Here is a 26649-nt window from a genome sequence, read left to right as displayed (position 1 = left end):
CAAAGAGAGAATTCTGAGAGCAGTGAGAAAAAAGCAATGCATAATATATAAGAGATACCAAATAAGTTTAAGTGTCAATTTCTCATCAGAAATCATGGAGGCAAGAAGACAGTGATTTGATATATTTACTGCAAGAGAAAAAACTTCCAGCCCAGAATCTTACATCCAACAAGATTGTCTTTCAAAAATGAGGGTGGGTTTAGAATATTCACAGATAAACAGAACTGAGAGAGTTTGTAACCAAGAGAACAGTTTTGCAGGAAATACTAAAGGGTGTGCTACAGCCTGAAAAGAAAAAATAGGAGAGAGAGGCTTGGAAGAGAGTCTAGAAATGAAGATTATATCAGTAAAAGTAACTATAAGTCTCAAAAGAATGATGAAAATAAAATATGACAGATAAAATACAAATATTTAGGAATAAACTTAACCAATGATGTAAATCACTTGTAATCAGAAAACTACAACTCATTGTTAAAAGAAATTTTTAAAAGACCTAAATAATTGGAAGAACATTCCATGCTCATGGATTGGAAGACTAAATATCATTAAGGTGTCCGTTCTACTCAAATTGATATACAGATTCAGTGCAATCCTGATAAAAAAAATTCCACCAGCATTTTAAAAATAAAGAGAAAGCATGGCCATCAAATTGATTTGGAAGGATAAGGGGTCCTTAATACCCAGAAACATCTTAAAAAGAAAAAGCAAAGTTGGAGGACTCTCACTTCCGGAATTGTAATCATATTACCTCTCTAAACATGGTACTGGCATAAAGACAAACACATAGACCAATGGAACCAAGTTTATGGTTCAGAAACAGACCCTCACATCTAGGGCCGAGATTTTTTTCTTTTAAGATTTATTTATTTATTTATTTATTTATTTCTCTCTCCTTCCCCCCCCAACCCCACCCTGGTTGTCTGTTCTCTGTGTCTATTTGCTGCATCTTCTTTGTTTGCTTCTATTGTTGTCAGCGGCACGGGAATGTTTTTTTCCTTTTTTTTGTTGTTGCGTCATCTTGTTGTGTCAGCTCTCCATGTGTGCGGCACCATTCCTGAGCAGGTGCACTTTCTTTCACACCGGGCGGCTCTCCTTATGGGGCGCACTCCTTGTGCATGGAGCTCCGCTATGCGGGGGGCACCCCTGCATGGCAGGGCACTCCTTACCTGCATTAGCACTGCACATGGGCCAGCTCCACACAGGTCAAGGAGGCCCGGGGTTTGAACCGTGGACCTCCCATGTGGTAGACGAATGCCCTAACCACTGGGCCAAGTTCGCCTCCCTAGGGCCGAGATTTTTGACAAGATGGTCAAACCCACCCAGCTCAGGCAGAACAGTCCATTCAACAAATGGCGCTGGGAGAACTGGATATCCATAGCCAAAAGAAGGAAAGAGGACCCCTATCTCACACCTTATGCAAAAATTAACTCTAAATGGCTCAAAAACCTAAATATAAAAGCAAGAACCATAAAGTTTCTAGAAGGAAATGTAGAAAAATATCTTCAAGACCTGGTGGTAGGTGGTGGGTTCTTAAAGGAGATAGAGGACTGAGATGGACTACTGGTGTTTAATATATGTAGAAGTTTTAATTAGCTTTACTGAAAAAGTGTGGAAATATATAGAGTTGATGGTAACACATTATAGTCAGCTGGTTTATAAATGGGAATGTGGCTGAAAAGGACAGTCTAGGAATGTAAATGTCAATTGACAGAAAGCTAAAGAATAATCCAGATACTGAATAACACAGTAAATCCAGAGGTGGATGAGAATTGTGGTTGATGCTATAGATGCAAGAGTGTCCTTTGTGAGCTAGAGCATATATATATATATATCTCACTACTGCAGTGTGATTGGAATGTGGAGAAGCATGGGAAAAATACAACTGGAGTGACCTATGGACTGTGGTTAACAGTGATAATGTAATATTCATGCATCTATGCCAAAAATGTACTGTGTTGATTATGGGGGAGTATGGAAAAAGTGTGTACTCTATGGACCTGGTAATAGTTTGATGATATTATCTCATTATCTGTAACAAATATGCTACCACAGTGTGGTAGGTTGATAGCAGAGTGTTGCATGGGAATTCAGCACATGTGCATGTTTATTTTGTAAGTTTACAATTTCTGCCATAAAAATATATTTTAAAAATAATAAGGTAGGTTGGGGGAAAAATACACCAAACATAAGATAAGGACTATTGTTAGCAGTAAGATTTTGACAATATTCTTTCATAATTTGTAACAAATGTCTCATAACAATGCAAGGTGCTGGTGGTGGGTTGATGTATGGGACCTCTGTATGATGTTAGGCATGTTTGCTTTGTAAGTTCACAATTTTTACTATGCTCTTATTGTTTATGTATGTTCATGCATAGATACAAAAAATAATAATAATAGGTGGGTTGGGGAAAATACGCCAAATGTAAGATACTTTGGTTAATAGTGATATTTTGAGGATGCTCTTTAATGATTAGTTAAAAATGTCTCATAACAATGCAAGGTATTGGTGGTAGTGTGAGGTATGAGAGCCCTGTATCATGTTATGTATGTTTTGGATGTTCACAACTATTACTATACACTTATTGTTTGTGTTTGTTTATGTGTAAGTGATATACTTGAATTTTTAAAAATGGGAGAAAAAAAAAAGCCAATGGCCAGAACACAACACTTCTGACATCCAAGTTCTCCAAGACCTCGAGAACTTTATCCAATGCAATGGCAAGTGGTCTGAGGTTCCCTTCATTCAGGCTTTCTTCTTTCTCTGTAACCGGCCTCCCTCTACCAATCCTGCACTACCTAACAAATCTTCCTTCTCTGTAGTTGGGCCCTCCTCCTGCATACAAAAAACTCCTTTCTCTGATTTCGTCCCCTCTGATCATATCCCGCCCACACACACACAAACATCCCATCAGCAACCTCCGAACCAAACCCACCACTTCTTCTGGAACCATGCCTGCTGTGCAAGCAGGAATCCACTGGAGGTCCAATTGTCCCCAGGCCTCTCAAGGCACGAGGGCATCAGTTACCCAGTTGGATCCAACCCCCAGCTTCAACCTCCCAGACCTTCTAGAACTGGCAACAGATGATTGAAAGTGCTCAGGAACCACACAAGCCCCTATGCCCATCTCCAAAGCAAAACTTCAGATAACTCTAATGGTGGCAGGTAAGCCAATTTCATTTCTTATTAATACAGAAACCACTTACTCAGCCCTCCCCGAATTCCCCAAACCCTTAACTCACTCCTTGACCTCAATGGAATAGTTTCACAAGCCCTCACAACCCCTCTTTTATCATACCTACTAAAAAGTCACCTGTTCACCCACTCCCTCCCTCCTCTGCTCTCCCTTTCCTACTAAGCTCTGTCAATCCGGAAATCTAGGACACTGAAATTCCTATCATTGCTGCCCGTATAGGGGAGCCCCACACACAAGGAGTGTGCCCCATAAGGAGAGCCGCCCAGCATGAAAGGAAGTGCAGCCTGCCCAAGAATGGCGCCGCACACACAGAGAGCTGACATAACAAGATGACACAACAAAAAGAAACACAAATTCCTGGTGATCTGATAAGGATAAAAGCAGTCACAGAAGAACACACAGTGAATAGACACAGAGAGCAGACAACTTGGGGGGGAGAGGGGAGAGAAATAAATAAAAACTATAAATCTTTAAAAATAAATAAATAAATAAAATGTGGAACAAAAACCTGAATGAACACAGAAAGTGCAGAAGGTGCGCAGAAAAGAAATTTGTGTGGTTATAGTTGAGTAAAATTTGATGGGTCTATCCAATAGTATACTGATGTAAAATTAAAATTTTGTTCTTTCTCAAAGTTTCTTAAATCATTAGTCTGTTTTAGTTGGTGTACAAAAACAACAACAAAGAAAGTCTCTTTTATTGAAATACCTTGTACTTTAAACTTATCGTTTCCTTGGCTGTTTAAAAATTAATAAATCTTATCCCTTTTTTCTCAAAATCAAATCCTGAACAGTATCTTTTTACTTCAAACTATTACAAAAAACTTATTCTTCCACCTTGGAAAAAATACTTAATAATATGTATCACAGAAACAATCTCTTACTGTAAATGAAAATAACACCACTTCTGTATGCAGCAGTCCCAAATATTGCTAGTTTGTTGCCAGTTTTGTCACTATCACTTTGTTTTATAACTTGATAAAGCTTTCTTTAGTATCTCATTGGGCAAGTCAAACCAGCCTGCGTTCACTTTCATGTGAAAAAGCCAAGGTGGATTTTGCAGGGCTTCCCAAAAGCTGTATGCATAGCCCAACCATCTGTCCAGGCCTGCTGACAAAAAATCTGGCTGCATGGGAAAAAATCTGTAGCTATAACCCTACCATGCCAGTGACCTAATAAACTCCTGCCTGAATCTTGGTCTGTCTCTGCGCCTCTTTAACCTGGCTCTAACAGGAGCCTCCTTCAGTGATCAGATGACATGATGGTGGCTTACTCTAGTGTAGTAACGAAGTGAAAGTAGTGACACATGGTTGGATTCTGAGAACACTGTAAAAGTACAAAGTTGATAGAATTTGCCGAGTGATGTCAAGGAAGACACCAGTGCTGTTGGTCTAAGAAACTAGAAGAATAGCCTTACTGTTTTCTAAAACGGGTTAGAAGGGGCAGGACCCAGAAATACAGCTTTGGGCATGTTAGATTCTAGGTGCCGATTAGACATTTAAGCAGAGATGTCAAGCAAGAGGTTGGAAATACGAGTCAGCAAATCAGAAAAGAGGTCTGGACTGGAAATAGAAATTTGGGAGTTTTTAGATAATATTTATGGCATATTTAAATTAAGAGGTAATAGAGGAGAGATGGGATCTAGCTCACTCCCTTCTCCGTGGACGCCGCTGAGGAAGCATTGTTAAAGTCTTTCCTCCCGCTGCTGATGGGTCTAAGTTGGAGTCTCCTAAAGAGCCTGAACAGCTGCGGAAGCTCTTCGTTGGAGGGTTAAGCTTTGAAACAACTGATGAGAGTCTGGGGAGCCATTTTGAGCAATGAGGAACACTCATGGACTGTTCGGTAATGAAAGATCCCAACACCAAGGGCTCCAGAGGCTTTGGGTTTGTCACATTATGCCACTGTAGAGGAGGTGGATGTGGCCATGAATGCAAGGTGGATGGAAGAGTTGTGGAGCCAAAGAGAGCTGTCTCACGAGAAGACTCAAAGACCAGGTGCCCACTTAACTATGACAAAGATCTTTGTTGATTGTATTAAAAAAAGATCCTGGTGGCGGACTTGGCCCAGTGGTTAGGGCATCCGCCTACCACATGGGAGGTCCGCGGTTCAAACCCTGGGCCTCCTTGACCCGTGTGGAGCTGGCCCATGCGCTGTGCTGATGCGGCCAAGGAGTGCCCTGCCATGCAGGGGTGTCCCCCGTGTAGGGGAGCCCCACGCGCAAGGAGTGCGCCCCATAAGGAGCGCCGCCCATCGCGAAAGAAAGTGCAGCCTGCCCAGGAATGGTGCCACACACACGGAGAGCTGACACAAGATGACACAACAACAAAAAAAACATAGACTCCCGTGCTGCTGACAACAACAGAAGCGGACAAAGAAGATGCAGCAAATAGACACAGAGAACAGACAACTGGGGTTGGGGGGGAGGGAAGAGGAGATAAATAAATAAATAAATAAATAAATTTTTAAAAATAATAAAAAATAAAAAAAGATCCTTAAGAGCATCACCAAAGAGAATATTTTGAGCACTATGGGACAATTGAAGTAATTGAAAATCATGACTGACCAAGGAAATGGCAAGAAGAGAGGCTTTGCTTTTGTAAACTTTGATGACCATGACTCTGTGGATTAGATCGTCATTCAAAAATACCATACTGTGAATGGTCACAACGGACAAGTAAGGAAAGATCTGTCTAAGCAAGAGATGGCCAGTGCTTCATCCAGCTAAAGAGGTGGAAGTGGTCCTGGGAACTTCAGTGGTGGCGGTGGAAATGGCTTTGGTGGGAATGACAACTTTGGTCAGGGAGGAAACTTTAGTGATTGTGGTGGCTTTGGTGGCAGCTAAGGTGGTGGTGGATATGGTGGCAGTGGGGGTGGCCATAATGGCTTTGGTAATGATAGAAGCATTGTTGGGGGTGGCAGAAGCTGCAATGATTTCGACAATTACAACAATGAGTGCTCAAATTTTAGACCCATGAAGGGAGGCAGAAGCTCTTGCCCTTATGGAGGGGGAAGCCAATACTTTGAGAAACCACAAAACAAAGGTGGCAGTTCTAGCAGCAGTAGTAGCTATGGTAGTGGCAGAATGTTGTTGTGTGTTTTTTATCTCATTTTATTTTATTTATTTCTCCCCACCCACTCGTTGTTTGCACTTGCTGTGTCTGTTCATCTTCCTGGTTTGTTGAGGAGGTACCAGGAACCGAACCTGGGACCTCCAATGTAGGAGGGAGGTGTTTAACTGCTGGAGCCACCTCCACTCCCATAATATCTCTCATGTATTTCCTTGTGTCTCTTGTGGCATCATCTTGTTGCATCAGCTCGCTGCACCTGCCCATCATGCTAGCTCACTGTCTTCTTTAGGAGGCACTGGGAACCAAACCAGGGACCTCCCATATAGTAGGCGGGAGCCCAATCACTTGAGCCACATCTGCTTCCCAGAAGGTTTTAATTACTACAGGGAAACTAAGCTTAACAGGAGAGGAGTGGCAGGTAAGCTACAGGTTACAATAGATTTTTGAACCCAACCAAGCACAGTTGGTGGCAGTGCCTAGCTGCTATAGAGAAGACATGTTTTAGACAACACTTGTGTATGGGCAAAAAAACCCACGAGGACTGTATTTGTGTATTTCAATAAAAGAGACTTTCTTTGTTGTTGTTTTTGTACACCAACTAAAACAGACTAATGATTTAAGAAACTTTGAGAAAGAACAAAATTTTAATTTTACATCAGTATACTATTGGATAGACCCATCAAATTTTACTCAACTATAACCACACAAATTTCTTTTCTGCGCACCTTCTGCACTTTCTGTGTTCATTCAGGTTTTTGTTCCACATTTTATTTATTTATTTATTTTTAAAGATTTATAGTTTTTATTTATTTCTCTACCCTTCCCCCCCCCAAGTTGTCTGCTCTCTGTGTCTATTCACTGTGTGTTCTTCTGTGACTGCTTTTATCCTTATCAGATCACCAGGAATTTGTGTTTCTTTTTGTTGTGTCATCTTGTTATGTCAGCTCTCTGTGTGTGCGGCGCCATTCTTGGGCAGGCTACACTTTCTTTCATGCTGGGCGGCTCTCCTTATGGGGCACACTCCTTGTGTGTGGGGCTCCCCTATACGGGCAGCAATGATAGGAATTTCAGTGTATTTTTGCCCATATTATTATTAACAACTTGTAATAGTAATGCATATTTGTTCTAATTCATGGAAGAATATTCTTGTATTTGTACTATTGACCCAATCATCATCCACAATAGGGTTCACTATGTTATACAGCCCCATGTTTCATTTTCTAGCTTTCCTTCTAGTGACATACACATCCCTAAACTTTCCCTGTCAACCACAATCTGTAAATTACATTCACTATAATGGCGACCATCAGCTCTATCCGTTTCTAAACATTTTCAATCAATTTATTACAAATTCTGGGCAAATTAAGCACCAGCTCCCCATTCTCTACTATCATTCTATCTTCTGGTGACCCGAGTTTGTTCATTATATTTAGTTTATAATTAGTGGGATCTTACAATATTTGTCCTTTTGTGTCTGATTTATTTCAACACAATGTCCTCCAGGCTCATCCATCTTGTCACACGCATCAGGACTTCATTTCTTCTTACAGATGAATAATATTCCATTGTATATATGTAGACCCCATTTTGGGTTGTTTCCATCTTTTGGCAATTGTGAACAATGCTGCTACGAACATCGGTGTGCAAGTATCTGCTCACATCCCTGCTTTCAGTTCTTCTGAGTATGCACTAATTTCACTAACTTTTAATTATAGAAGTTTTACACTAATAGACCTTTTTTTAAATTAATTTATTGAAATATATCACCCCCACACAAACATACATAGACAATAAGTGTATAGTAATAGTCGTGAACTTATAAAACAAACATATATAACATCATACAGCACTCTTATAACTCACCCTACCACTAACACCTTATATTGTTGTTAAACCTTTTTAATAATGATTAAAGAGCATTGTCAAAGCATTACTACTAACCAAAGTATTTTTCCCCAATCCTCCCTATTATTATTATCTTTATATCATTTATATATGAACATACATAAACAATAAGTGTATAGTAAAAGTTGTGAACTTACGAAGCAAACGTGCATAACATCGTGCAGGGATAATAGACCACTTGTATCGCAGTACAACTTGCAGTGTACAGCTATAGAACAAATACAGCATCCGCTTCTCACAGCTAGAGGGAGCCTCTGACCATGAAAGTGTATCTATTCTGTCTACCCAGAAGTTGAATAACCACAACTGAAGGAGAATGTCAGGGTAGCTGAAAGACAATTTAGGCATAAAATATGTTCAGATTGCGTTCTTACTAGGGAAAAGTTTTCTTCTTAGCCAGTCTAAGGAGGGCTAAGCCTGAGACTTAACTGCTAATTCAAAACTGAGAATCCCCAAATCCTCTTCCTTTTCCATTATGTTCTCTCATAAAATTGTTTTTCTTTCTTACCATCTCAATTCTCTCCCTTCCTCTCCAACTGCTATCATCATTATCCTAGACCCACATAACCTTACACCTGAATTCTTTTCATTGTTTATTCTGGTAAAATATGTGCAACTTAAAAATCATTTGACACAGGTTCTATGGTCATGGCAGATGGGGTTCACTGCCATGTCAGTTGGCCCTTCTTTGGAGCTGGTGTTTCTGCGTGATGGAGCTGGACACAGATGGGATCTCTTTTCACAAGAATTTCATGCTACTTTACTGGAATTGTAGTTGGTGCTGGGGTTTAAGATATATCTAGGGGATTTGAATCTCTGGACTGACAATATGATAGCCAGGCCCTGAGCCTCAACAGACTTCAACTCCTACACTCTGATTTATTGGACTTACCCCACTCAGCTAACATGGAGTTGAAGAATGTCAACCACCACACCATGGAGTCTGAGTGCCTACAACTGAAAGCAGGAGGATTGCATCCAGTATCCATGTGGAATCTAAGCCTCCTCTTGACATAGATGTGCAATGGACACAACCAATCCAAGGTCCACAGAGAAAATGTGGCATTGGTGTGGGAAAAGTGGCCATGGTGGCTGCTGGGTGCGGGGAATGGGAGGAAGAGATGAGATGGGGAGGCGTTTTCCGGACTTGGAGTTGTCCTGGGTGGTGCTTCAGGGACAATTATCGGACATTGTAGATCCTCCCAGGGCCCACTGGATGGAACGTGGGAGAGTATGGGCTATGATGTGGACCATTGACCATGAGGTACAGCGATGCCCAGAGATATACTTACCAAATCCAATGGATATGTCATGATGATGGGAGAGAGTGTTGCTGTGGGGGGAGTGGTGGGGTGGGGGTGGTGGGGTTGAATGGGACCTCATATTTTTTTAATGTAATAGTTTTTAAAAATGAATTAAAAATTAAAAAATAAATAAAAAATAAAAATCATTTGAGTCGAGGGTGAGGGGTGGGAAGCAAGTCCAGTGTCTGGACCTTCCAGTGTTTTCCCAAAATAGGCTCCCATTCTTGGTTCTCCTAAGACTCTCCATTCTAACCTAAACAAACACTCCCCACCCCCCAAAAAAAACTGCTTTCTATCTCTGTGAATTTGCTATTTCTAGTCACCTCTTATAAATGATATACAATTTTTGTTCTCGCGTCTTGCTTGTTTCACTGAGCATAATGTTTTCAAGGTTTTTCCATGTTGCAGCATGTCTCATAACTTCTTTTATTCTATGGCTGAGTAATAATGCATTATATGTATTACCACATTTTGTTTATCCATCCACTTGTTGATGGACACTTGGGTTATTACCAACTTTTAGCTATCGTGAATAACACAACTATAAAATCTTTGGATACAAATATCTGTTTGAGACCCTGTTTTCATTCTAGGTATATACCTAAAGGTGGGATTGTTGTGTAAAATGGTAATTGTATATTTAACTTTTTGAGGAACCATCATATTGCTTTCCACAGCGGCCTGATCACTTTAGATTTCTACCAACAATACACTAGAGTTCCAATTTCTTCACTTACCCTCCAACACTTGTTATTTTCAGTTTTTTAAATAGTTGCCATCCTTGTGGGTATGAACTGATACCTCACTGTGGTTTTCATTTGCATTTCCTTATTGGCTTATGATGTTGAGCATCTTTCCATGTCCTATTGACCATTGTAGGTCTTCTTTGGAGAAATGTCTATTCAAGCCCTTTGCCCATTTTAAAAATTGTGTTGTTTATCTTTTCGTTGTTGAGTTTTAGGAATTCTTTGTATAATCTATTTATTAAACTCTTATCCCATATATGATTTGAAACTATTTTTTCGCATCTTGTAGGCTTTCTTTTCACTTTCTTGGTAATTGCCTTCAATGAACAAAATTGTTTAATTTTGATGAAATCAACTTTGTCTATTTTTTCTTTTGTTGCTCATGCTTTTGGTGTCATCTCTAAGAATGCATTGCCAAATCCCAGGTCATGAAGATTTGTCCCTATGCTATCTTCCAAGCATTTCATAGTTTTAGCTCTGGTATTTAGGTCCTTGATCCATTCGAGTTGATCTTTTTATATGGTGTGAAGTAGGAGTCTAATTTCATTCTTCTGCATGTGGATATTCAATTTTCCCCACAACATTTGTTGAAGAGACTAAAATTTCTCCATGGCATGTATGTAGGACTCACGTCAAAAATCATTTGGCGGGGGCGGACTTGGCACAGTGGTTAGGTCTACCACATGGGAGGTCCGCGGTTCAAACCCCGGGCCTCCTTGACCCGTGTGGAGCTGGCCCATGCGCAGTGCTGATGCGCGCAAGGAATGCCCTGCCACGCAGGGGTGTCCCCACATAGGGGAGCCCCACAGGCAAGGAGTGCGCCCCGTAAGGAGAGCCGCCCAGCGTGAAAGAAAGTGCAGCCTGCCGAGGAATGGCGCTGCACACACGGAGAGCTGACACAACAAGATGATGCAACAAAAAGAAACACAGATTCCCGTACCACTGACAACAACAGAAGCGGACAAAGAAGACACAGCAAATAGACACAGAGAACAGACAACCGGGGTGGGGCGGGGAAGGGGAGAGAAATAAATAAATAAATAAAGCCTTTTTTAAAATCAATTGGCCATACCCAAAAGCACATGAAAAAATGTTCAATACCACTAGCTATTAGGGAAATGCAAATAAAAATGACACACCACATGGTATGACCATTATTAAAAAAACAGAAAACAATAAATGATGGAGAGGATGTGGAGAAATAGGAGTACTCCTTCACTGTTGATGGGAGTGTAATATGGTGCAGCCTCTGTGGAAAACAGTTTGACAGTTCCTCAGGAAGCTAAATATAGAACTGCCATATGATCCAGCAATTCCTCTATTAGGAATATATCCGGAAGAACTGAAAAATGACATGAAGGACATTTGCACACTGATGTTCATAGTGGCATTATTCATAGTTGCCAAAGGGTATAAACAACCCGTGTCCATCATATGATGAATGGATAAACAAAATGTGGTATATACATATGATGGAATATTATACTGCTATAAGAAAAATGAAATTGAGACACATATGATAACATGAATGAAGCTTGAAGACATTATGCTGAGTGAAATAAGCCAGACACAAAGGACAAATATTGCATGGTCTCACTAATATGAACTAAATATGAAGAATAACATGGAGTTAAAACCTAGAGTATAGGTTATTAGGAGATAGAAGGAGGGCTGAGAAGTGATATTTATGCTTACTATATGTAGAAGTTTTAATTAACTTGACTGTAAAAGTGTGGAAAAGGATAGAGTTGATGGTAACACATTATAGTAAGTAGAACTAATGCAGCTGGCTTATACATGGGATCTTGGCTGAAAGGGGTAGTCTAGGTATGTAAATGTCAAATGAAAGAAATCTAGAGAATATTCTAGGGACCGGATAACATAGTGAATCTGAAGGTGGATGAGAATTGTGGTTAATAGTACAAATATAAGAATGTCCTTCTGTGAACCTGAACAAATAAATATACATTGCTATTGTAAGGTGGTAAGAATGTGGAGAAGGATGGGAATAATACAATTAGTGTAACCTATAGGCTATAGTTAATAGCAATACTGTAATATTCTTGCATCAATGCCAAAGAGGTACTGCATTAATAATAGGGGATATCAGGAGGCAGATGTAGCTCAGGCAGCTGGCTCCCACCTACCACATGGGAGGTTGCTGATTTGGATCCGGTGTTTCCTAAAGAAGACAGCAAACTGGTTCAACAGGCAGGTGCGGCAAGCTGACACAACAAGAGACACAAGAGGGAAAAAAAAAGCAATGAGAGATATAACAAAGGAGGAGCAGAGGTTCCCGGTGCTTCCTAAAAAAAAAAGAAGACACTGAGCTGGCATGATGGGCGGGTGCAGCAAGCTGGCACAACAAGAGACATGAGAAGGAAAAACAAAATGAGAGACACAATGGAGCAGGGAGCGAAGGTGGCTCAAGTGATTAGGAACCTCCCTCCCACCTCAAAGGTCCCCATGCCTCCTAAAGAAATAAGGAAGATGAACAGACACGGCAAGTGAAAAACAACAAGGGGGTGGGGAGAAACAAATAAAAATAATATGGGAAGCAGACTTGGCCCAATGGATAGGTCCTCCAACCATCTACCACATGGGAGGTCCGTGGTTCAAACCCCAGGCCTCCTTGACCCGTGTGGAGCTGGCACATGTGCAGTGCTGATGCACGCAAGGAGTGCCCTGCCATGCAGGGGTGTCCCCACGTAGGGGAGCCCCACGCACAAGGAGTGCACCCCATAAGGAGAGCCGCCCAGCACGAAAGAAAGTGCAGCCTGCCCAGGAATGGTGCCGCACACACAGAGAGCTGACACAACAAGATGACGCAACAAAAAGAAACACAGATTCCCGGTGCCACTGATAAGGATGGAAGCGGTCACAGAACACACAACGAATGGACACAGAGAGCAGACAACTGGGGGAGGAGAGATGGAAGGGGAGATAGATAGATAAATAAATAAATAAATAAATAAATAAAATCTTTTTTAAAATGCTCATAGACTTTTTATCGGGATTGCATTGAATCTGTATATCAATTTGAGTAGAATTGATGTGTTTATGATATTTAGTTTTCCAGTCCATGAGCATGGAATGTTCTTTCACTTCTTTAAGGCTTTTTAAATTTCTTTTAACATTGAGTTGCAGTTTTTTGAATACAAGTGCTTTACATCGTTGGTTAAGTTTATTACCATTTGAGTTTTGTATGTCATATTTTATTTTCCCCAGTCTTTTGACACTTTTGGTTACTTTCATTGATCTAATATTCATTTCTAGACTCTCATCCAGTCTTTTCTTTTCAGGCTCTAGCACACCCTTCAGTATTTCCTGAAAATCTGGTCTCTTGCTTAGAAACTTTCAGTTTTTGTTTATCTGTGAATATTCTAATCTCGTCCTCATTTAAAGACAACCTTGCCAGATATAAGATTCTTGGCCAGAAGTTCTTCTCTTGCAGTATCTTAAATATATCATACCACTGTCTTCTTGCCTCCATGGTTTCTGGTGAGAAATCAGCACTTAATCTTATTGGGTATCCCTTATATGGTATGCACTGCTTTTCTCTTGCTATTCTCAGAATTCTCTCTGTCTTTGGCATTTGACATTCCAATGAGTATGTGTCTCAGAGTTAGTCTATTTGGATTTTTTCAGATGGGAGTATGTTGTGCTTCTTGGACATGGATATCTATGTCCTTCAATAGGGTTGGGAAATTTTCTACCATTATTTCTTCAAATATTCCTTCTGCCCCTTTTCCATTCTCTTCTCCTTCTGGGACATGCATGACGTATATATTTGCACATCTTTTGCTGTCTTTAAGTTCCCTGAGACCTTGTTCAATTTTGTCCATTCTTTTCCTCATCTGTTCTTTTGTATGTTCACTTTCAGAGGCCATTTCTTCAGGCTTACCAATCCTTTCTTTTGCCTCCTCAAATCTGCTATATGGTTCCAATATTTTAAAATTTTCGTTTATTGCACTTTACATTCTCATAAGATCTGCTATTTTTCTATGTATGCTTTCAAATTCTTCTTTGTGCTCATCCAATGTCTTCTTTTTTTTTTTAAGATTTATTTTTTTATTTCTTTCTTTCCCCTTCCCCCGCCCCAGTTGTCTGCTGTCTGTGTCCATTCGCTGTGTGTTCTTCTGTGTCCACTTGTATTCTTGTCAGCTGCACCAGGAATCTGTGTCTCTTTCTGTTGCATCATCTTGCTGCATCAGCTCCTGGTGTGTGCATTGCCATACACTCCTGGGCAGGCTGAGCTTTTTACGCATGGGGCAGCTCTCCTTATGGGGTGCACTCCTTGTGCATGGGGCTCCCCTATGCAGGGGACACCCCAGTGTGGTATGGCACTCCTTGCATACATCAGCACTGTGTGTGGGCCAACTCACCACATGGGTCAGGAGGTTTGAACCCTGGACCTCCTATGTAGTAGGCAGATGCTCTATCAGTTGAGCCAAATCTGCTTCCCCCAATGTCTTCTTAATATCCATAATCTCTTTGAATTAATACCCTTCAATCTCATTCAATTTATTAAGATTTGTTTGAATATCTATGATTATTTTCTCAACTCCTTTATGTCATCTGGAGGCTTATCTTATTCCTTTCACTGGGCCATAGCTTCCTGTTTCTAGTAATTTTTTTGTTGGTGTCTTGGCATCTGGCTTACTAGAGTATTTATTCTGGATGCAGTTTTTCTCTTTAGGACTTCCTGCCCTTTCTGCCTTACTGGTTGTGCAGTAGAACCAAGCATGTAGCAGGTGCTGTAAGCTGTGGAGGCTCAAGCTGCCCTCATTGTGCCAGAGACCAATGAAGCTTCTTCTAACTTTATCCTTTGCAAGGTTGGGACAGGGTCACAGCTGTGTTTAATAATCCAAATCGTGCAGGCCTAGACTGTAGTTGCCCAGAGAGACTGATGAAGCTTCACACTTTTTCTCCCCTGCTTGGGGCAGAGATGGAACTGCAGATGTGGGCAGCAATCTATGCAGTGCAGGTCCAAGATGACCACAGTTACCCCAGTAGACTTCCAATTATTCAGTCTGTGCCAGCCAAAGGTACCTGCAGTTACCTGGATAGACTGGTGCAGGGTCCACCAGCCTCCTCCCTGCCAGAGGTGGGGCTGAAGCCTAGCCTAGGCCTGCAGGCAGATCTGGGTGAAACAAACTGGTTCCTACTGTCATGGTGATTTTTCTGTCAGCCCGGGTTCCCCTCAGGCTGGGGGTGGAAACAAAATTGTGGCCACTGGCCTCTTTCCAACTTGTACAGATTCACACCCCAGCTGTTCCCAGGGTTATATCTTAGCCAGCCGAGTCTACCAATCAGTAGGCCAAATCAGCAGCCAACCATCTCCTCCTCCCCTATTTTGGGAAATGGAGCTTCCAATTCAAGCCACAGAAAAGCTCCTGGGGCAGCTCATGCCACCAGAGTATGATAATCACTGGACTCCATGGCTTAACTGGTAATTTCCCAGAGAGGCTGGCGCAGGTCCCTGCAGCTTCCTCCCTGCTGGAGGTGGGGCTGGGGCCTAGGCTAGATCTGCAACCTGCTCTGGATGGAAAGAAACCAGTCCCTACCAGCATTGTGATTTTCAGTCCATCCCTCTTCCCCTCATGCTGGGTACAGAGTTAAAATGGTGGCCCCTGGCCCCTTTCTGACTTGGACAGGCTCAAACTTTAGCAGTTCTCAGGATTATACTTTAACCTGCTGAATTTACTCATCAGTAGCTGAAATTGGTTCCCAACCGTCTCTTCCTCCCCCATAGTTGGGAAGTGGAACTTTCAATTCCAGTCACTGAACAGCTCCCAAGGTGGCTTGTGCCTCCAGTGGAGGATGGGCACTGGCCTCCATGGCATGGAGCGCTCTACTTATGAATCTTCTCTGCAGATGGGCAGTCTCCTTCCATTTCTTCAAGTATGTTGCATGATGCTCTTCTGGTCTCCTGGAGCCCCCAAACAGGTGCTTCAGCTAGCTCCAGAGAGCTCTGGGTGTTTACTAACTTCCCTGTAGCAGGAGTTGACTCTTGGAGCTCCTTACTCTGCTGCCATCTTGCTGGGTCTCCCTCACTCTCTTTTGATTACTATTTTCATGAAATATTTTTCCGTCCTTTCACTTTTCAACTATTTGGATCTATGAATCTAAGTTAGGTCCCTTATAAACAGCATATATTTGGGTCATGTTTCTTTATCCATTCTGCCAATTTCTGCCTATTTACATTTAAGGAAATTACTGATAAGGTAAAATCTACTTCTGCTATCTTGCTAACTCTTTTTTGTAAGACTTTACCTATTTTGTCCTTCCTTGCCTCCATTGCTACCTTTCTTTTTGTTTAGATGATCTTTTATAATGAGCTATTTTGAATCACTTATCCTTTCTTTTGTGTAGATTTTTTAAAGATATTTTCTTTATGGTTACCATAAGGTTTATATATAGCATACTAAACTTATTATAATTTAGTTTGTTTTGATTCCAACCTAACTTTAATAGTCTACACATATGTATACTTATCCCACTATCCCTCCCTTTCATGTTGTTCTTGTCACAGATTACATGTTTATGCACTGTGAGCAAAGTAACAAAGATTAATGCTTGTTTTTTATGCATTTGAATTTTCAACCTTATAAGAAGTAAAAGACAGGATTACAAATGAAAAATGAAATAATACAATCATATACATTTATCCACATTGTTATTTACACCAGACATCTTTATTTTTTCATCCAATAATAAGATATTGTCTTGTGTCCTTTTCTTTCAACAAGAAGGACTCCCTTTAGCAATTTCATAAGGCAGGTCCAGTAATAAACTCCCTCAGTTTTTGCTTGTCTGGAAATATCTTTATTTCTCCCTCATTTTTAAAAAAGATTTATTTTATTCATTTGTTTTCCTCATCCCCTTGTTATATTTCACTTGCTGAGTCTGTTCCTCTTCCTTGTTTCTTTAGGAGGCACCAGGAGCCAAACCCTGGGCCTCCAATATGGGAGGGAGGTGTCTAATCACTTGAGCCACCTCCTCTCCCTGCTTTGTTGTGTCTCTCATTATGTTTTTCCTCCCCTTGTCTCTTTTTGTATCATCTTGTTGCATCAGCTCGCTGCGCCTGCTTGTCATGACAGCTCACTGTTCTCTCCAGGAGGCACTGGGAACCTTTGCTCCCTGCTTTGTTGTGTCTCCCATTATGTTGTTTATTGTTGTGTCTCTTGTTGTGTCAGCTTGCCATGCCTGCCCATTGTGCCAGCTTGCTGTCTTTTCTAGGTGGCACCAGGATCTGAACCAGTGACCTCCCATAGGGTAGGCAGGAGCCTAGGCACCTGAGCCACATACACTTCCATCTCCCTCAGTTTTGAAGGATGACTTTGCTGAATATATTATTCACAGTTAAGTTTTTTTTTCTTCCTTTCAGCACTTTAAATATGTTCCTCTCACTGCCTTCTGGCATTCATGGTTTCTATTGAGAAATCAAATGTTAATCTTATTAACGATCCATTATATGTGATACATTGCTTCTCTCTTGATGTTTTTAAGATTCTCTCTTTGTCTTTGGCATTGAACAGTTTGATCACGATGTGTCTTAATATAGATCTGTTTGGTTCATCCTGAATGGTGTTCATCAAGCTTCTTAGATTTCTTTTTTTTTTAAGATTTATTTTATTTTATTTATTCCACTGCCCCCCCCTTGCCCCTATACTTGCTGTCTGCTCATTCCTTCTGTGTCTGCTTGTCTTCTCTTCTTGTATTTTCTTTAGGAAGCACTAGGAACTGATCCTGGGACCTCTGACATGGGAGAGAGGCACTCAGTTGCTTAAGCCACCTCAGCTCCCCTGGTCTGCTGCATCTCTCACTGTCTCTTATCTGCATCTCCCTTTGTTGCATCATCTTACTGCACCAGCTCTCCGTGGTGCAGGCTGTCAGCTCTCTACAGTGCCGGCCAGCTTGCCTTCACCAGGAGGCCCCAGGAATCAAACCTGGGGCCTCCCATATGGTAGACGGGAGCCCACTCGCTTGAACCAGGTCCACTTCCCTTGGATTTCTATATTCATATCTTCCAGCAGATTTGGGAAGTTTTCTGCCACCATTTCTTCACATATTTTTTTCTGGCCCTTTGTATCTCTCTTCTCCTTCTAGGACACCCATAATGGGTATATTGGTACACTTAATGATGTCCCACAGGTTCCTCAGTCTCCGTTCATATTTTTTTCCATTCTTTTTTCTCTTCTGGTCCTCAATCTTGACAATTTCAATTGTTTTATCTTCAAGTTCTCTGATCCTTTCTTCTGCTTCATCCAATCTACTCTTGAAACATTCTAGTGAATTTTTCACTTCAATTATTGTTCTTTTGAGTTCCAGAATTTCCATTTGTTTTTTATTTATAAATTCTACCTCATTACAGAAATTCTCATTTTGTTCCTATATTGTTTTCATGGTTTTCTTTAGTTCCATGATCCTGTTAATCTAAGAACTTGGAGGGAAACAGACTTGGCCCAATGGTTAGGGCGTCCGTCTACCACATGGGAGGTCCGCGGTTCAAACCCCGGGCCTCCTTGACCTGTGTGGAGCTGGCCCATGTGCAGCGCTGATGTGCGCAAGGAGTGCCGTGCCATGCAAGGGTGTCCCCCGCGTAAGGCAGCCCCACGCGCAAGGAGTGCACCTGTGAGGAGAGCCACCCAGCACGAAAGAAAGTGCAGCCTGCCCAGGAATGGCGCCGCCCACACTTCCCGTGCCTCTGACAAGTGGACAAAATAACAAGACACAGCAAATAGACACCAAGAACAGACAACCAGGGGAGGGGGGGAATTAAATAAATAAATCTTAAAAAAAAAAAAAAAGAACTTTGATTAATTGTTCCAGAGACTGCACTTCCTCCAGAACACTTTACACTGAATTTTTTTCCTGTGACTGAGCCATACATTCCTGTCTCCTTATATGTTTTGTAATTTTTTGTTAAGAACTGGACATTTTGAGTATTATATTGCAGTCACTCTGGAACTTTATTTCTCCCATTCTTCAGTCTGCCAGATTAAAAGCAAGAAGAAGAAAAAAAATTTTTAAACAAGGAAAAGAAAGAAGGAAAAAAGAAAAAAATGAGACAAAAGCACCCACCAAAAATCAAAACAAAACAAAAACAAGACTGAAACCTAGGCAAGCATCCTCACCTGTCCCCCAGGGACCTGCCAGACCCAAAATACAGAACAGAGAGAGAGAAAAACCAATCAACCAAAACGAAAAAGAGGTGCACTGGTACTTTACGTCTCAGTACTCAGTAGATGCTAGCCTAAGTCCAGAAGATGCTGTTTCTGAGAGAAAGCAAGGCTAGCATCTGCAACAGACCTTCAGGGATCTGAAAGACTAAATAACACAAGATAGAAAGAAGAAACCCTACCAATTAAAAGGTGCACTGGGGGGAAGTGGATGTGGCTCAAGTGACTGGGCTACCATATGGAGGGCCAGGGTCCAATTCCTGGGGCCTTTTGGTAAAGGCAAGCTGGCCCATGTGGACGGCTGACCTGGGCAGAGTGCTGACCCACACAGAGTGCTGACCTGGGTGGAGAGCTGGCCCATGCAGGAGCACTGGCCTATGTGGTAAGCTGGCCTGAGCAGAGAGTTGGCACAGCAAGATGACATAACAAAAAGAGACACAGGGGACAGACAATAAGAAACACAGCAGACCAGGGAGCTGAGGTGGTGCAAGAGATTGAGCACCTCTCTCCCACTCTGGAAGGTCCCAGGATTAGTTCCTGGTGCTGCCTAAAGAGAAGACAAGAAGACACAGAAGAACACACAGTGATAGGCACAGAGAGCAGACAATGGCGGGGAGGGGGCGGAGGATAAATAATCTTAAAAAAAAAAGTGCACTGGGGGAAAGGGACTCAAGTAGTGGGAACCTGCCTAACAAATGAGGGTCCTGGATGTGGTTCCCAGTGCCTCCTGAGGAAGACGAGCAAGGCAGTTAGCTGATGCAATGGGCTGGTGCAGCAAGCTGATGCAATGAGATGACACAACCAAGAGACACAACGAGGAAGTAAAATGAGAGACACAACAAGTGGGAGCAGAGGTGACTCAAGCCATTGGGAGCCTCCCTCTTACATGGGAGGTCCTGGGTTCAGTTTCTGGAGCCTCCTGAAAAAAAAAAAAGTAAGATGAGCACACAGCGAACAGACACAGAGCACAGACAGCGAGTGTAAAACAATGGGAGGGGGGGTGGAGAAATAAATGAATTAAATTAATCTTTTTTTAAAAAGATGCACTGGGTCTTTCCAAGTCCTGGTAGATACTGATGTGAAACCAGAAGCTGCTGCTGCAGGGAGGACTGAAACCAAGGCCAGTGTCTGTGTTGGTCCCTCACAGATCCCCCAGACTGACCTCAACCTTCGGCCCCAAATTCTAGAGGCAGAGGTTTACTCTGCCAGCAGGCAGGTCTTGGACTCTGGACAACACTGTCAGGAACAGATGTGGCCCAAGCAGTTGGGTGCCCGCCTCTTATGGGGGAGGTCCCGGTTTGGTTCCAGTGCCTACTGAAAAAAAAAACAAGAATAAACAACAAGCAAAACAGGCAAAAGAACCAACTCAGGGAAGCCTATGTGGTTTGGTGGTTGAGTGCCAGCTTCCCACATATGAAGTCCCAAGTTCAATCCCAGGCCCCTAGTACCTAAAAAAAAAAAACTATGTGGACAACATTGTCACAACTGCAGACATTTCTGCAGCAGCAGCCATGGAGCTAACTAATGGGAGTTAATCACTGGTTTCACTTACAAAAGTTGAATTTTTGACAGCCTTTTCCTTCCTCTGAGACTCCTGCAGTTGTTCTAAATGCCCATTTTGTTCAGGGTTACCACGTAGGAAATTCTAGTCTCTTTTTCCAGCTCTTTCTAGTGGAGAGAGCTGTTTGTAAACTTCCTACTCCACCATTTTGCTCCTATACCCCTCTTCCATTTTAATATTTTTAAGTCTTATACCATTTTTCCCTCAATTTTTCCATTACTGCCTACTTATGCATTATTTTATCCTTTATGGTAAACCATTTTGAGTACTTTCTCATTTCCTCCTGCGTATATTTTTCAGATATTTTCTTCGTGGTTACCATGGGCTTAAATTTAACATCCTAAATCTATTACAATCTCATTTGATTTGATACCAACGAACTTCAATAACCTATGTAAATTATGTTCCTATACATCTGTCCTCCACCGTTTTGTTGTTCTTGTCACAAATTGTATTTTTTCACATTGTGTGTTCAAAACCATAGATGTATCATAACTTTTTATGCATTTGCATTTTAGATCCTGTAAGAAATAAAAAGTTTAGCTACATACCCCAAATACAATAGTGCTGATGTTTATGATTACCTATATGGTTACTATTACCAGACATCTTCATTTCTTTATGGCACTTTGATCTACTGTCTGGTATCCTTCCCTTTGATTTGAAGCACTCCCTTTAGCATTACTTGTAGGGCAGATCTAGTGGTGACAAACTCCCTTAGCTTTTATTTATCTGGGAATGTCTTTCTCTGTCTCTCATTTTTATTTTTATTTTTATTTTTATTTTTATGAGGTACCAGGGATTGAACCTGGGACCTTGTATGTGGGAAGCAGATGCTCAACCTCTGAGCTACACTTGCTCCCATGTACCTCATTTCTGAAAGTCAGTTTTGCTGTATATAAAATTGTTGGTAATTATTTTCTATCAGCATTTTAAATATTTCTTCCACTGCCATTTTACTTCTGTGGTTCTAATGAGAAATTGGCTCCTAATCTTCTTGGGATTCCCTTGTGCATGACATATTGCTTCTCTGTTACAGCTTTCGACATTCGCTCTTTATCTCTGTTATTTGACAGGTTGATTATAATGATCTCTGCATGGATCTCATCGAGCTTATCCTTCTTTGGGTTCACTGGTATGTGTATATTCATTGTTTGGGGAAGTTTTCTATCATTATTACTTTGAATATTCCTTCTCCCCCTTTATCTCTTCTCCTTCTTGGACTCTGGAAATGTTTATTTTGGTATACTTGATGGTGTCCCGAAGATCTCTGAAGCTCTATTCACTTTTCTTCATTATTTCTTCCTTCTGCACCTTAGCCTGAATAATTTCAATTGTCTTATTTTCAAGCTCACTGAAGCTCCAGTCTGCTGTAGAAAGCCTCTAAGGAATTTTAAATTTTGGTTATTGTGGTCTTCAACCCCATTATTTTTTTGGTTTATTTTTTTAAAATTATTATTACTAGAAAAGTTTTAAGTTTGCAAAGATATCATGAAAAAATACACTTTCCATATGCCACCTTATAATTAACACCTTACATTAGTGTGGTATATTTGCTGCAATTCATGAAAGAATAGTTTTATAATTGTACTCTTAACTATAGGCCATGGTTTACATTAGGGTTCACTGTTTTTGCTGTTTAGTCCTATGTTTTTTTAAATTTTATATATAAATTTAGGTTTTATATATGTTATTAGAGTAAAAATTTGAAGCAAAATTTAACCCCATGGCAGCCACAAAGAAAATACATAAGGGAAGGGGACTTGGCCCAGTGGTTAGGGCATCCGTCAAACCCCGGGCCTCCTTGACCCGTGTGGAGCTGGCCCATGCTCAGTGCTGATGCGCACAAGGAGTGCCCTGCCACGCAGGGGTGTCCCCCGCGTAGGGGAGCCCCACGCGCAAGGAGTGCGCCCCGTAAGGAGAGCCGCCCAGTGTGAAAAGAAAGTGCAGCCCGCCCAGGAATGGCGCCACACACATGGAGAGCTGACACAACAAGATGACGCAACAAAAAGAAACACAGATTCCCGTGCCGCTGACAACAGAAGCGGACAAAGAAGAAGCAGCAAATAGACACAAGGAACAGACAACAGGGGGGTTGGTGGCGAAAAGGGAGAGAAAATTAAAATATATATATATATATATTTTAGGGAAACGGACTTTGGCCCAGTGGTTAGGGCGTCCGTCTACCATATGGGAGGTCCGCGGTTCAGACCCCGGGCCTCCTTGACCCGTGTGGAGCTGGCCATGCGCAGTGCTGATGCGCGCAAGGAGTGCCGTGCCACGCAAGGGTGTCCCCCGCGTGGGGGAGCCCCACGGGCAAGGAGTGCGCCCGTGAGGAAAGCCGCCCAGCGTGAAAAGAAGTGCAGCCTGCCCAGGAATGGCGCCGCCCACACTTCCCGTGCTGCTGACGACAACAGAAGCGGACAAAGAAACAAGACGCAGCAAACAGACACCAAGAACAGACAACCAGGGGAGGGGTGGGGGGGGAATAAATAAATAAATCTTTAAAAATATATATATATATATTTTATATATTTTATATATATATATATATATATAATTTTGTTTGGAAAGAAATGAGAAGGTGCTCAAAATGGTAGGGAAAAAAAAGCCACTACAAACAAATAGAAGTAGGTGTTAATGGAGGTATTGAGAGTCAAAAAAAAGTGTAAGATTGGTGGTGGTTTGAAACTGTGTCTATTCCAGAAAAACATATTTTTAAATGTAATCCATTACTGTAGGTGTGAACCCACGGAAGCAGGACCTTTTGACGAGAATGCTTTAACTGAGGTACGCCCTAGCCGCCCTATCAGGATGGGTCTTAATCCTATTACTGGAGTCTTTTCTAAGCCGAATGAAATTCAGACAGAGTGAAAGCCAGAAGGAGCAGCCAGCAGCCGAACAGGAATGGAATCTGGAAGAGAAGGGAGAGCCCAGGAGATGCCACCATGTGCCTTGCCGTGTGCCTCGACATGCTAAGGGACCCAGGGTCACCAGGCGCCAGCCCCAGAGTGCCACAGTATTCAGAGAGAATGCGTCACCTTGATGATACCTTCATTTGGACTTCCTCCTAATCTCAAAACAATGAGCTAATAAAGTCTTATATATGCAATATTACCCATATTCACATTTCACATGAGGTTTTACTATGCTGTACGGTCCCATGTTACATTTTCTTGCTTTCCTTTTAGTGTTGTACATGACCTAAGACCTTCTCTTTCAACCACTGTCACACCCATATAATAGCACTGCTAGTTACGAGCATTATGTTGTGCTTTCACATTTTCTATTCATTTCCAAAGATTAACACACAGCATTCTTACTAGTTCGGTACAAGTTAACCCTCAACTTTCTATTCTCTAACCTCATTTTAATTTTCTAGTGAACCATATTCTAGTTATTAATTCCATGAGTTTACATACTATATTTAGTTCATAATAGCACGATCATACAGTATTTGTCCATTTGTGTCTGACTTGCTTCACTCAGCATAATGTCCTCCAGGTTCATCCATGCTCTCACATATTTCATAACTTCATGTCTTCTTACTGCTGCATATATTCTATCATGTAGATACACCACAATTTGTTTATCCCTTAATGTCCAATTGATGGACACCTGGATTGTTTCTATCTTTTGATAATCACAAATAACACTGCTATGAATATTGGTGTGCAGATGTCTGTTCGTGTCACTGCCCTCGGTTCTTCTGGGTATATATCCAGTAGTGGTATTGCCAGGTCACATGGCAAATCTATATTGAACTTTTTAGAAATTGCCGAACAGTCCTCCACAGTGGCTGTACCATTCTACAATCCCACAACAGTGAATAAGTGTTCCTATCTTTCCACATCCTCACCAACACTTGTAGTTCTCTGTCTTTTTAATAGTGGTTATTCTAATAGGTGTGAAATGATATCTCATTGCAGCTTTGATTTGCATTCGCCTAATCGCTAGAGAGGCTGAACATTTTTTCACGTTTTTTTCCCCACCATTTGTATTTCTTCTTTGGACAAATATCTATTCAAGCCTTTTTCCCATTTTTTAATCAGGTCATTTGTGTTTTTATTGTTGAGTTGTAGCATCCCTTTATTTATTTTCTTTTTAAGATTTATTTTTTATTTTATTTCTTTCCCCTTCCCCCAACCCCACTCTCTGCTCTCTGTGTCCATTCACTGTGTGTTTTTATGTGTCTGCTTGCATTCTTGTCAGCAGCGCTAGGAGTCTGTCTCTTTTTGTTGTGTCATCTTGCTGCGTCAGCTCTCCGTGTGTATGGCGTCACTCCTTCGCAGGCTGCGCTTTCTTCGCATGGGGTGGCTCTCCTTGAGGGGCACCCTCCTTGCATGTGGGGTCTCCCTACGTGGGGGACACCCCTGCGTGGCATGGCACTCCTTGGCACATCAGCACTGTGCGTGGGCCAGCTCACCACATGGGTCAGGAGGCCCTGGGTTTGAACCCTGGGCCTCCCATGTGGTAGGCGGATGCTCTATCAGTTGAGCCAAATCATCTTCCCTGTAGCGTCTCTTTATATATCATGGATATTAAGTCCTTATCAGATAAGGATTTCCAAATGTTTTCTCCCATTGAGTCAGCTGCCTTTTCACCGTTTTGACAAAGTCCTTTGAGATACAAAAATGTTTAATTTTGAGGAGGTCTTTTTATCTATTTTTTCTTTTGTTAGTCATGCTTTGGGTATAAGCTCCAAGAGACCACCACCTACCATAAGATCTTAAAGATGTTTTCCTACACTTTCTTGTAGTAGTTTTATGGTCCTAGCTTTTATATTTAGGTCTTTGATCCGTTTTGAGTTGATTCATGTATAGGGAGTGAGATAGGGGTCCTCTTTCATTCTTTTGGTTATGGATATTCAGTTCTCCCAGCACCATTTGTTGAAGAGACTGTTTCGTCCCATTAACATGGACTTGGTAAGTTTGTCAAAAAATCAGTTGGCTGTGGAGGGGAGGGTTTATTTCTGGACTCTCAATTCTATTCCATTGATCAATGTGTCCATCTTTATGCCAATACCATGCTTTTTTGACCATTGTAGCTTTGTTATGTGTTTCAAATTCAAATAGTTAAAGTCCTCCCACATTGCTCTTCTTTTTTTAGGATGCTTTTGGCTTTCCCTTCCAAATGAATTTGGTAATTGCCTTTTCTATTTCATAAAATAACTGTTGGAATTTTGATTGGTATTGCATTGAATCTATAAATCAGTTTGGGTAGGATTGACATTTTCACAATATTTAGTCTTCCAAACCATGAATGCAGAATATCTTTCCATTTGTTTAGGTCTTCTTTGATTTCTTTTAGCATTTTTTTTGGAATTTTCTGAATACATATTCTTTTTTTTTTTTTTTTTTTTTTTTTTTTAGAGAGGTTCATTTATTTGCGTATAGAAAGGCTAGGACTCAGGAATGTTTTTTAGAAGGAAAAATGGTTTATTGGCAGCCAGCTGGACTCAGGAGCTTTCTGTTTCAAACCCCGGCCACATATTCTTTATATCATTGTTTAAATTGATTCCTAGGTATTTGAGTCTTTTCATTGCTATTTTAAATGGATTTTTTTCCTGATATCCTCCTTAGATTGTTCAATACTTGTGTACAGGAACATTACTGAATTTTTGTGTGTTGATCTTGTGTCCTTCCACTTTGCTGAACCTACTAGCTCAAGTAGCTTTGTCATAGA

The 26649-nt window shown here is 41.3% G+C and overlaps 1 pseudogene; it reads left to right on the top strand.

The window, feature by feature from the left end:
- The first annotated feature begins 3119 nt into the window (after nt 1-3119).
- Nucleotides 3120-17485, top strand: LOC101441100 (heterogeneous nuclear ribonucleoprotein A1-like; annotated as a pseudogene).
- The last annotated feature ends 9164 nt before the right edge of the window (nt 17486-26649 follow it).

The sequence above is a fragment of the Dasypus novemcinctus genome, chromosome 13 (genome assembly GCF_030445035.2).
Source record: "Dasypus novemcinctus isolate mDasNov1 chromosome 13, mDasNov1.1.hap2, whole genome shotgun sequence".
In the NCBI taxonomy this organism is placed as follows: Eukaryota; Metazoa; Chordata; class Mammalia; order Cingulata; family Dasypodidae; genus Dasypus; species Dasypus novemcinctus.
Note: the sequence above shows the minus strand (reverse complement) of the source record. Positions and strands in the feature narration are given on the sequence as shown.